General features: G+C 41.1%; 1 long non-coding RNA gene across 1 annotated transcript; it reads right to left on the bottom strand.

The window, feature by feature from the left end:
- Positions 1-458: 458 nt before the first annotated feature.
- On the bottom strand, positions 459-6,894 carry LOC143990343 (uncharacterized). Its single transcript, XR_013277269.1, has 3 exons — positions 6,725-6,894; positions 2,696-2,842; positions 459-571 (listed from the first exon to the last, which is right to left on the bottom strand). It is a non-coding gene; the product is annotated as an uncharacterized LOC143990343 (long non-coding RNA).
- Positions 6,895-12,787: the final 5,893 nt, after the last annotated feature.

Here is a 12,787-nt window from a genome sequence, read left to right as displayed (position 1 = left end):
CCCCAAACCCTTTTTAGGACAACATCTTGCATATTAGCCATTAAAATGAGCACTTTTTATTTAAAACGTTCAAGTCCCATAGACTTCAATGGGATTCTAAAGTTCGCACGAATTTGCGGTCCGTTCGAAAGTTCTGGTGCGAACCGAACTGGGGGGTGTTCGGCTCATCCCTAATCAGGAATGAGGGCTCTTGGAAGGAATACAGAGGCAGGGTGTGGTGATGTTTTCAGGAAGCGATGTACCACACCTTACCCTTCCCACCAGCCATAATCTGCCTGCATTGCATAGAGAATAAGATATGTAATGACAATGGAAAGGCTTTATTTAAAAAGGTTATTAGCATGTTGATGAGGGGGGGGGGGGGGGAGAAGGAACCAGAGAAGGCAAAATTAAGCAGATTAAACTTCAGCTTCAAAGGACACACAAGCTTGAGCAACAAAAATTACAATATAGACCAATATTTGTCATGTATTTTAATGATGAACTATACATGAGACACATTTGATGTTATAAAATTAGCTGGGAATTATCAGGAGCAACCAACTCTTCCCGTATTGATCTGCAGCCAAACCTGGAAAAAAAGAAATAGATGATAAGTAGATGGAAACGTTTGGTATTTACAAGTGGGTAGCTTGTTAATATGCAAAATTAACTTCGGCAGCTCCGGCTCACCATGCAGTGCCACTGTGGCTCTCGCTTTCGATCTGTCCCACCTTCCACTTTCTGCTCTGTGTATCTATCAGGTAGCGGAGTGAGAAGGGCAGAGGACCTGGCACTGAAAGACAGGGGAGCAGGGGATGTTTGTGGGGGTTGATGTGAGAGGGGTAGAGGACACCACTGTGGGGGGGAAGGTGATGTTTGTGGGGGTTGATGTGTGAGGGGCAGAGGACACCACTGTGGGGGAAAGGTGGTGTTTATGGGGGTTGATGTGAGAGGGGCAGAGGACACCACTGTGGGGGGAAGGTGGTGTTTATGGGGGTTGATGTGAGAGGGGCAGAGGACACCACTGTGGGGGGAAGGTGGTGTTTACAGGGGGTTGATGTGAGAGGGGCAGAGGACACCACTGTGGGGAGGAAGGTCATGTTTGTGGGGTTTGATGTGAGAGGGGGGCAGAGTCCGTCGGACAATTCGATCGTGCCAGGAGATATGAGTGTCCTGTACATTAGAGCCTATCATCTAATAGGGAACAGGAGATATGATGGTCCCGTACATTAGAGCCTATCATGTAATAGAAAGCAGGAGATATGAGTGTCCTGTACATTAGAGCTTATCATCTAATAGAGAACAGGAGATATGAGGGCCCTGTACATTAGAGCCTATCATCTAATAGGGAACAGGAGATATGAGGGTCCTGTACATTAGAGCCTATCATCTAATAGGGAACAGGAGTTATGAGGGTCCCGTACATTAGAGCCTATCATGTAATAGAAAGTAGGAGATATGAGTGTCCTGTACATTAGAGCTTATCATCTAATAGGGAACAGGAGATATGAGGGTCCCGTACATTAGAGCCTATCATGTAATAGAAAGCAGGAGATATGAGGGTCCAGTACATTAGAGCCTATCTAATCAGAGCCAATCTGCCCTATACGCTCACTACGCAAGCTGCATAGGGCCCCATCAGTGTGGGGGGGCCCCAAGATCCAGCATCCCGCCTACAGGGGCGGGCTGGGTCGGGGGGCAGGGTGGAAATTTCCTTCCAGGCCACATACATTCTCTTTAAAATGGCTGCGGGCCACGGCGCTGGCTGTCTGTTATTTTTTTTTGCTAGATGTTCGCGCAGCGCTGGCTGTCTGTTATTTTTTTTGCTAGATGTCCGCCGCGGCGCTGGCTGTCTGTTAATTTTTTTGCTAGATGTCGGCAGCGATGGCCGCCTATTGGCTGGCTGCTGCTACGCAGGCTGTGCTGCATTGTGGGAGTTGTAGTCAGGCCGTGCTAAAGGTAAGGACCTTATCAGTGCAGCAAACTACAACTCCCACCTCCCAGGACTCTCAGAGGCAGGTCACGTGGCACCTCAGGGGAGGGTAAGAGCGGCGTCAAGAACATCCCGTCCTATGTGACTTGCTGAGCTTGTGGGCTGGGGCTGGGCGCTGGCTGCAGAGAAGAAGAGACTTGACGTGACAAGGCAGAATCATCACCCCCCACCCCCCCCCCCGAAAAGGTGCAAGGACCTGGCTCTTCACTGAAACACACAGCCCTTCCCAGCCTGAAGTAAGGTGTGATGATCTTTGTTGTGATAAAACTTATTTACTGTATCCCCTTCAGTAGTAAATTTAAGAAACGATGCATAGTAACAATTATATATTTTGGCAGTGGCGGCTCAAGGGCAATCAACCAACCCCTGATGTAAGGGGAGGCTCTTTGTTGACCCTAATATAGGGGGAGGCTCTCTGGGGACAATGATGCAGGGGGAGACTCTCTGAGGACACTGATTTAAGGGGAGCTCTCTGGTGACCCTTGTGTAAGGGGGGCTCTCTAGGGAACCTGGTGTAAGGAGGGGCTCTCTGAGGACCCTGACATAAGGGTCCTCTCTTCTATCTTCTAATAGGAAACAGGAGGTATGGAGATCCATTAAGAATTGAAAAAATATTTTCCGGTGTGATAACTCTTTGGTATCAGCGGAATTCACACAAACATTTTAGAAGCCAAAAGTTCATATGCTATATCCTTACTGTGCTCTTGAGTTGAGTGTTACCTTAGACATTCATGCAGACTTTATTGCAGGGGGTTTGGCAGCATTTTTCATTCCTTTTGCAGCCACGGTCAGTTTCGCATTCAGATCGAAGCCACGGGGTACGGCATGGTATATCGGGATACTTCGGACAATCATTTCCTCTGAAAGCTGCAAGGCAAATATACAAATGATAAAAATAATTCGCTTTTTATTGAAACACCATTGCCATCTCCTGGTAATATTGTATTGCCAATTTTTTTTTTTTTTTTTTTTTTTCATTTATTGAAAAAATGGTGTAACCAAATGAAACAAAACCAACTGAAAATGTAAAGAAAACGGATTTTTGTCCAGTTTTAACAGTGTTACTTTTAAAATGATTAGTGTTACTGTAGCTAAAAAAGTATACATTTTATTCTAAAATGTTCCTATTTCTAATGACACCAAAATTCTATTTCTATTGCAAAGGACGGCAAAATTATTTCCTAATGAAATAAAGGCATTTTTGGCAAAATTTTGCAGAAAAAAAAAAAAAAAAAATATATATATATATATATATTTAAAAAAATAAAAAAAATGAAAAAGAAAGAAAAGTATAATTACTAATGGCAAAAAAATAAAATAACAAAAAACAGCAGCAAAATAATAGTTAAGGGAAGAGGGAGAATATGGAGTTATTAAGGGCTAATTAGGAGAGGAGATGGAAGAGAAATTGAATAAGATGTGGTTCTATTGGCTGGAGTACTCTTACCAGTGGTGGCTGGTGCTCCATTCTGGCAAACAAACCCCCCACGGTCGGTTGCCCCCCTCCACCAAACAAATTGCTTGCTCGCCTGTCTGCCCCACCAGCCCCTGCTGGATGTGGGACCAGAGACCAGGGGAGCCAAGCTGAGCCAAAGCCTCAGGCGTGCCGGACGGAAGGAAGGAGAATGGAAGCCCGTGCTTCTCCTCTCGGCCAATCAGGTCTCAGGACCCGCTTCTTGATTTGCCGGGAGGAGTAGCAGGAAGACAAACAGTGAACGTTAATTCGTTATTGTCACACAAGTGGGTGGGCGCTGAGCCCAGCCTTTTTAAAGCCAATTAGAGCCTCCGGCTTCTAAAAGAAAAATTTGGAACTCATGCATCATGCCCTACATGTAGATTAGGGGGCAGGCACAAGGATTAGGGTGGGGGGGTTTCCTGCACCCCGTATGGACGGGCCGCTACTGACTCTTGCGCTACTGATTTTGAGTGCATATTGGCAAACCATTTGCCTCTTTTATGCCCATCATGCCCGGGGGGGGGGGGGGGGGGGGTGTTAGTGTTACCAACGAGGCCAACCTAGTTGTGGGAGGTAATGCCTCCTGATCTGACTGAGGCTGAGGGGCTATTTCTGCCATGGAGGTGCTGGGTGATTGGAGGGGGGGCACGTCTGGCTGCGTCCCTACCTGTCTTTCCCATTTAACTCCTACCTGACCCCTAAATACCACCCAAATTGTTAACTGATACCAGGACCCCCCTTATCAGCCCATTGATCGGACACATAGACCCTTTCTATTGACCAATACCCAAATAAGTCTAGGTACCCTCGTAAATCTGTCCAGTTTACGAGCTTGAGCAACCACGAAAATACAGAGAGTTCTGCCAGGCCACCCTATCGTAAACCCCTTTGATGAAGCCTCTAGCAATCAACATTTCTGTCTCTTCCACTTCATAATCCCTGTATATTTCAGAACTCATTAAATTATAACAGCACAGCCAGAATATAGACATACACTATATTACCAAAAGTATTGGGACACCTGCCTTTACACGCACACAAACTTTAATGGCATCCCAGTCTTAGTCCGTAGGGCTCAATATTGAGTTGGCCCACCCTTTGCAGCTATAACAGCTATAACTCTTCTGAGAAGGCTGCCCACAAGGTGTAGGAGTGTGTCTATGGGAATGTTTGACCATTCTTCCCAAAAGCGCATTTGTGAGGTCAGGAACTGATATTGGATGAGAAGGCCTGGCTCCGCTCTAATTCATCCCAAAGGTGTTCTATCAGGTTGAGGTCCCACACCATTGCCAACATCTTCTAACCGGGCTTCCTTCGGGTCCCAAATATGTTCTAACAGGTTGAGGTTGTGACTGTGCAGACCAGTCAAGTTCTTCCACCCCAAACTCGCTCATCCATGTCTTTATGGACCTTGCTTTGTGGACTGGTGCACAGTCATGTTGGAACAGGAAGGGGCCATCGCCAAACTGTTCCCACAAAGTTGGGAGCATGAAATTGTCCAAAATTACTTGGTATTCTGACGCCTTAAGAGTACCCTTCACTGGAACTAAGGGCCCAAGCCCAACCCCTGAAAAACAACCCCACACCATAATCCCCTATCCATCAAATGATTTGGACCAGTGCAAAAAGCAAGAAAAGAAAATAAAGGAATAGAAAAGAATAGAATAAAATAGAAAAAAATATAAATCAAATTTCAAATAGAAAAATTTGAATTCAAATAGAATAGGAAAAAATAATTGGGGAATAGAATAGAAAAAAATAATAGAATAGAATAAAATAGAAAAAATATAACCTTCTGAAATTCTAATTTTAAATTAATTTCTATTTAGAATAGAATAGAAAAGAATAGAATGGAAAATAAAAGAATGGAATAGAATTAAAAAACGGTAGAATGGAATAGAAATGATATAACCATTTCCCAAAATTTGAATAGAATAAATTTTAATAGAATAGAAAATCAAAGACTAGAACTAAGGGGCTAAGCCCAACACCTGAAAAACAACCCCACACCAAAATAACCCCTCCATCAAATGATTTGGACCAGTGCACAAAGCAAGAACATAAAATAAAGGAGTAGAAAAGAATAAAATAAAATAGACACATTTCAAATAGAAAAATTGTAATTCAAATAGAATAGGAAAAAATAATTGGAGAATAAAATAGAAAAATAATAGACTAGAATAAAATAGAAAAATATAACCTTCTTCTGAAATTCTAAGTTTAAATTAAATTCTAATTAGAATATAAAATGGTAGAATAGAATAGAATAGAATAGAATAGAAAATAAAAGAATATAATTTAAAAAGCAATAGAATAGAATAGAAATTATATAACAATTTCCTGAAATTTTAATAGAATAAAATTGAATAGAATAGAAAATCAAGGACTAGAATAGAATACAAATCTTCCGAAATTTGAATTTCAAATAGAATAAATTTGAATAGAAAATTAATAGAATAAAATATAACCTTCTTCTGAAATTTGAATTTCAAATAGAATAAATTCAAATTTGAATAGAAAATAATATAATAAAATAGAAAATAAAAGAATAAAATAGAATAAAAAAATAGAATAGAATATAGCCATTTCCCAAAATCGAATAGAATCAATTTGAATTGAAATAGAATAGAATAAAATAGGATATAATCATCTTCCGAAAATTCAAATTTCAAATAGAATAAATTTGAATTGAATAGAAAAGAATAGAATAGAAAAAACAATAGAATAGAATAGAAAGAATATAACAATATAATCACCTTCCAAACTTCAAATTTCTAACATAAAAAAAATGTAATAGACTACATTTTAATATGAATAGAATAGAAAATAAAATAAAAGAACAGAATAGAAAAAACAATGAAATAGAAAGAGAATATAACCATCTTCCAAAATTCCAATTAAATTAGTTTTTTAATGGAATTTGATTTGAATTTGAATGGCATTTGGAAAATTAGAATCGATTCGAATTTGAATAAACAAAACAAATTCCGAAACAAATTAAGCATATTTAACTAAACAAATTTATGCAGATAACGAATCAAAATGAAATACATTTTATTTGTTCTGCACATGTCTGCTATAGTTTGAATCTCTGAATCTACCTGTCTGTGGTGACAGTGTGTGTTGAAGATGTTTATTCGGAAATCATAGGTGTCATTGCTGTTGTTGTGAAGGATCGATAGGCCTAAAAGCTATCTGGTAGCAGTTTAATGGGTTACTTGCATAGTTGACTTAACCTTTGGGATGTGACCTATGGAAAATTACCAGATTTTTTATCCCTTCAAGGTACTTACGTGGTCGAGGCCTCCCAGGTCTTTCAGGCATAGGTGGGAGACACTGGGGCACACAGTAGGTGGTGCAGCACTTCAGATTTCGCTCACAGTCCCCATCATCATTACACTGTCCTTTCGGCTGTATACCGGTAAATCTACACCTAGGAGAAGGAGGTTGGCAGACTCCAGGCTTCACTAAAACACAAAACAAGATGTACATGAGACCTCTCTGCATGAGCGACATTATGGATACCCTTCAGCATACAATATTTGATCACAACTAAAAGTTTTACCCTCTAGCTGCGAAAAACAAGATGAGACCCCTTCCCTTCCCATACCCAAACAGCCTCTTTTTTTTCTTTCCCCCTGTTCTTATCTTTTTATCTATTTCTTGACCATTTTCTTGGAGACACACAAACCTAGTGTATGGCTCTACTGGAGGAATATTCTATAGGTCATATCCTCAAGGTTGCCCCCTGTTCTTTTCTTTATCTAATTCTTGGTCTTTTTCTCTGAAACCCCTGAACCTTGTCCACTGGATCTACTGGAGGGATGCTCCTTTGTTCACCCCCTATGAGGTTGCCCCCTGTTCTTATCTTTATCTAATTCTTGACCTTTTTCTCTGAGACACCTGAACCTTGTCCACTTGCTCTACTGGAAGCAAGCCCCATAGGTCATATCCTTGAGATCGACCCTTGTTCTTATTATCTACTTCTTGACCTTTTTCTCTGAGACACCTAAACCTTATCCACTGAATCTACTGGAGGGAAGCTCCTTTGTTCGTACCCAAAAGGTCACCCCCTAGGAGGTTGCCCTCCGTTCTTATCTTTAATTATTGACCCTTTTCTCTGAGACACCTAAACCTTGTCCACTGGCTGTACTGGAAGCAAGCCCCATAGGTTATAACCTTGAGATCGACCCTTGTTCTTATCATTATCTACTTCTTGACCTTTTTCTCTGAGACACCCAAACCTTGTCCACTGAATCTACTGGAGACAAGCTCCTTTGTTCGTACCTAAAAGGTCACCCCCTATGAGGTCGCCCCCCGTTCTTATCTTTAATTATTGACCCTTTTCTCTGAGACACCTAAACCTTGTCCACTGGCTGCACTGGAAGCAAGCCCCATAGGTTATAACCTTGAGATTGACCCTTGTTCTTACCATTATCTACTTCTTGACCTTTTTCTCTGAGACACCCAAACCTTATCCACTGGATCTACTGGAGGGAAGCTCCTTTGTTAATACTCACAAGGTCACCCCCTATGAGGTTGCCCCCTGTACTTATCTAATTTTTGATCTATTTCTCTGAGACGCCTGAGCCTTGTCCACAGACTCTACAGGAAACAAACTTCATAGGTCATATCCTCAAGGTCACCCCTTGTTCCTACCATTATCTACATCTTGACCTTTTTCTCTGAGACACCCAAACCTTCTCCATAACCTCAGTGTCACCCCCTATGAGGTTTCCCCCGTTCCTATCATCTACTTTTTGACCGTTTTCCCAAAACACTTGAACATTGTCACTGGCTCTGCAGAAGGGAATTTCCTTTAGTCATACCCTTGAGGTCACTCCCTATGAGGTTGTGCCTGTTTTTTATCTTCATCTACTACTTGGCCAGCCTTTTATCTTGGACATACCCAAAACTTGTCCATCAGTTCTATTGGAGGGAAGCTTCATTGGTCATAGCTTCAATGTAACCCCTTATAAAGTTGCACTCTGTTTCTATCTTTATCTAGAATTTTGCCTTTTTTCTTGGAGACACCCGAACCTTGACCCTGACTTTACTGGAAGGAAGTTCCATTGGTCATACCCTTGAGGCTGCCCCCTATGAGGGCATCCAGATCTTACATCTTGACTATATGTTGAAAGATGCATCGTACCCCTGTCGTGGAATTGCTCCCACTCTTTGCTGGCTAAAGGGTCTAACCCCCTTTGTCCACGTATCAGGGCTCTATAAGGAAGATATGCCATATCTTTTAGATCTTGATATTCAACTCAAAGTCTATCTAAAGAACACAAATTTATCTTAAATAAATCTTAAAAAGAAAGAAAGAAAGAAATAATTACATAACGATAATAATAATAATAATTAACAAAAATAGCAAATAATAAGGAGGGTATTTGCAACTTAGACCTTGGTATTCAGCTAAAAGCATATGTAAAGAACAAAAATTATAGTATTGTAAAGAAAGAAAAAAAAGAAAGAAATTTAAATAATAATAATAGTAATTAAATAATAAAATAAGTAATACATGAGCAAATAATAGGGAGGATATTTGTTTTTTGATCTTGGTGAGCAAATTAAAGTCTATCTGATGAAAAAAAAATATAGTATTAAATCTTAAAAAAAATAAAATAATAATTAACTTAAATAATAATAATAATAAAATAATAATAAGTAATTAAAAAAACAAAAAGCAACACATGAAAATAATATATAAGAAGATATTGTTGCAACTGAATGTGAAATATTTGTTCCAAATAATGCATCTCCCAACATTAATATTTCACCTTTTGATAATGGCAAATCAAATCGCCTGAATATTTTACCTCCAGTACGGTGTCCCTATTTCATCTGAACCAAAGAAGCGTAATATCTACCCATCGCCTATTCTGGGTCAGGTGCACCAAGCTTCTATGGTATTCAAAGGTGGCAAATCATAGGGTGGGAATATTTTTCCTTTTGCCCTTTGTCCAGTCAGAAGGCAGAAGAAAAGCCCCTTCTTGACCATTATGAGGTGCAACTCCAACTTCCCCTTCACAGTTGGGTCTGCGGTGGATTGCTTACAGAGGGTGGTTGACAAGTGATTGGAAAAATGGCACGTCGCCTCCTCAGTGCCTGATTTAACCCTTCAAAGCTGCACAACTGACCTGTAGGGCAATTGAATCGTGGATCCATTTACTTGAATGGGTCATGTTTGGTGGGTAGTTAAAGGGGGTATAAATTTTGCTGCACCCCATAAGCAAAGCAAAGAATCCCAACCATGGTACATGTACAACCCCTTCTGGCTACTTGTGCAGCTTAAAGGGGTGGTCAAGGGGTTGGGGGGACCTTCAAAGCAATCAATTCTCAATCATAATTCCCTATTATGAGCAGACGCTCCAACCAAGATATGCACTGCAACTACCGCGTGTGCGGTTCCACGTGTGTGTTTACATGTGTTTGTAATGTGTTGCGCTCGGCTCTCTGTCTCTCCTACTATCCTTGCAATGAGGAACATCTCATTGGAGCCTTGTGCTGCTTCTCTCACCCTCTCGTTAACCACTTCAGCCCCAGAAGATTTTACCCCTTTCCTGACCAGAGTACTTTTTGCGAATTGGCACTACATCGCTTTAACTGACAATTGCGTGGTCGTGCGATGTTACACCCAAACAAAATTGACATCCTTTTTTCCCACAAATAGAGCTTACTTTTGGTGGTATTCGATTACCTCTGCGATTTTTATTTGTTGCGCTATAAACAAAAAAAGCGCCAATTTTGAATTTTTTTTTACCTCTTGCTATAGTAAATATCCCCCAAAATATATTTTAAAAAAAACAAATTTAGGCCGATATATATTCTTCTACATATTTTTGTTTAAAAAAAATCGCAATAAGCGTATATTGATTGGTTATAGTGTCTACAAAATAGGGGATAGATTTATGGTATTTTTATTATTATTATTTTTTATTAGTGATGGTGGCGATCTGCGATTTTTATTGTGACTGCGACATTATGGCGGACACATGGGACACTTTTGACACTATTTTGGGACCATTATCATTTATACAGCGATCAGGGCTATAAAAATGCTATGAGTAAGCACTGTTTGTAGTGTGAAATGCGTCAGCGCTTCTGTCCGCCCCTGCTGTGGCCTGTATTTTGTGATCCTGTTTTTTGAATAAAAGGCAACATTTCTTTGGGAGTGCGGCTGTCCAGAATTTTCTCCCTATCTTTACTGATTAATGTCACTGACACTGGCAAGGAAGCGGTTGACCAGTAGGGGGCGATCAAGGGGTTAAGTGTGTCCTAGGGAGTGATTCTAACTGTGGGGGGGTGGGCTACTAGTCACATGACAGCGATCACTGCTCCCGATGACAGGGAGCAGTGATCTCTGTCATGTCACTAGGCAGAACGGGGAAATGCCTTGTTTACATAGGCATCTCCTCGTTCTGCGACTCAGTGACACGCTCGCCGGGAGAATAATTACAGAGCGTATGCCCAAAGTTCAACTTGAAGTTTAATTTGCTTATATTTTGCCTGCCCTGGTCCCCCCCTAATCAACATAATGACATTTTTATATATATTTTTTATTACATACCTTATTTTAGACCTAGTGATGTCATCACTGGAGCTCTATGCTTTTTTATACGATGCAGGCAAGTAAAGCCAACACGTGATGCTGAGCCTCCATGATTGAAACCGCTGAATTCCAAAGAAAGAAAGAGGAAGGCCAGGAGCGGTCAGGCTGGGGAGGAAAGGCCTAGATCAATGATGGTGAAACTTGGCACCCCAGATGTTTTGGAACTACATTTCCCATGATGCTCGTCCACTCTGCAGTGTAGTTGAGCATCACGAGAAATCTAGTTCCAAAACATCTGGGGTGCCAAGTTTCACCATCACTGGCCTAGATGATGCTAGACATCCTCCAACCAGGAAATGCGATGGGGCTCTATCTAATTTGCTGCAGCTTTTAAAGTGGTTGTAAACCCTTACAAACCACTTTGACCTACAGGTAAGCATAGATTAAGGCTTACCTGTAGGTCCAAGAAATATCTCCTAAACCTACACGGTTTAGGAGATATTTGCCAAAAGACAGGCACTGAGCGCGCCGCTGTCAACGGCGATATGCCGCGAGTGGCGGCTCCCGTGCACAAGCGCGGGAGTGACGTCATCGCGGCTTCGTCGAATGACAGCGGCGGGGCAGCGAAGACCCACCGAGAAGATGGATGCTCCGGACTGGACTGGGGACAGCGGTGACTTCGCTGGCTCCTGTGTCAGGTAAGTGACACATAATGGACTACTATGCGATGCATAGTAGTCCATTATGCTTTACGTTTGCAGGGAATCAAAGAGGAAGTAAACTCATCAGGGTTTACTTCCTCTTTAATGCACATTGTGAAAAGCTCACAGTGTGCCGTGAAATCAGAATAAGCCATTTCAGTAGAGGAGAGGAGCCGGTACAACGGCGCAAGACTGAAGGGATAGGCCAGAGGTCAGATTTAAAGGTGAACACCAAATGAAACAATCACAAGAAACAAACAAGGACAGGTTGACCCCCAAGTTCTGCCATTTTCATAGCCCTTGATGGGTGACTTACCTCTAGAAGGGGGCCGGTGGGGTACAGGAACTGGATAATTACTTGGTGGAGGCGGATGGTGGGGTGGAGGACCTGGATTGTCTGGGTAAAAATCAGCGTAGATGGCTGAACAGCTCAGGAGGAGGATGAAGAAGGCGTTGTACGGAGACATGGTTGAGTCTATGAGATTCGGGATGTACACGGCGGGTTATATAGGACTCAGTACAGGAGGAGATCAGGGAGGAGGCGGAAGAAGATATTATTATATTCAGAGTTTCATCATACAAGTGACATCCTATAATTACATTTTAGTTTTAATATACACCTATCCTCTTATCTAATGTATAATGACAGCATACAACTATAATTATATTCTTATAACAACTTTTCCTCTCACACGGCAGAGGATTCTCAAGACATCCAATATAGTGAGTGCAATGTTTTTCTTTAACCGCTTCAGCCCTGGAAGTTTTGGCTGCTCAATGACCAGAGCACTTTTTGCGATTCGGCACTGCGTCGCTTTAACTGACAATTGCGCGACGCTTTGCCCAAACAAAATTGACGTCCATTTTTCCCACAAATAGAGCTTCCTTTTGGTGGTATTTGATCGTCTCTGCGTTTTTAATTTTTTGCGCTATAAACAAAAAAAAAATAGCAACAATTTTGAAAAAAAAGCAATATTTTTTTACTTTTTTGCGATAATAAATATCCCCCAAAAATATATAAAAAAAACAATTTTTTTCCTCAGTTTAGACCAATATGTATTCTTCTACATATTTTTGTTAAAAAAAAGAAAAAAAAATCT

Source organism: Lithobates pipiens, unplaced genomic scaffold (assembly GCF_037356315.1).
Source record: "Lithobates pipiens isolate NorthernLeopardFrog02 unplaced genomic scaffold, aLitPip1_a1.2 Scaffold_18, whole genome shotgun sequence".
NCBI classification, from domain to species: domain Eukaryota; kingdom Metazoa; phylum Chordata; class Amphibia; order Anura; family Ranidae; genus Lithobates; species Lithobates pipiens.
The sequence above is the reverse complement of the archived record's forward strand: the minus strand, read 5'-3'. Positions and strand labels throughout refer to the sequence as shown.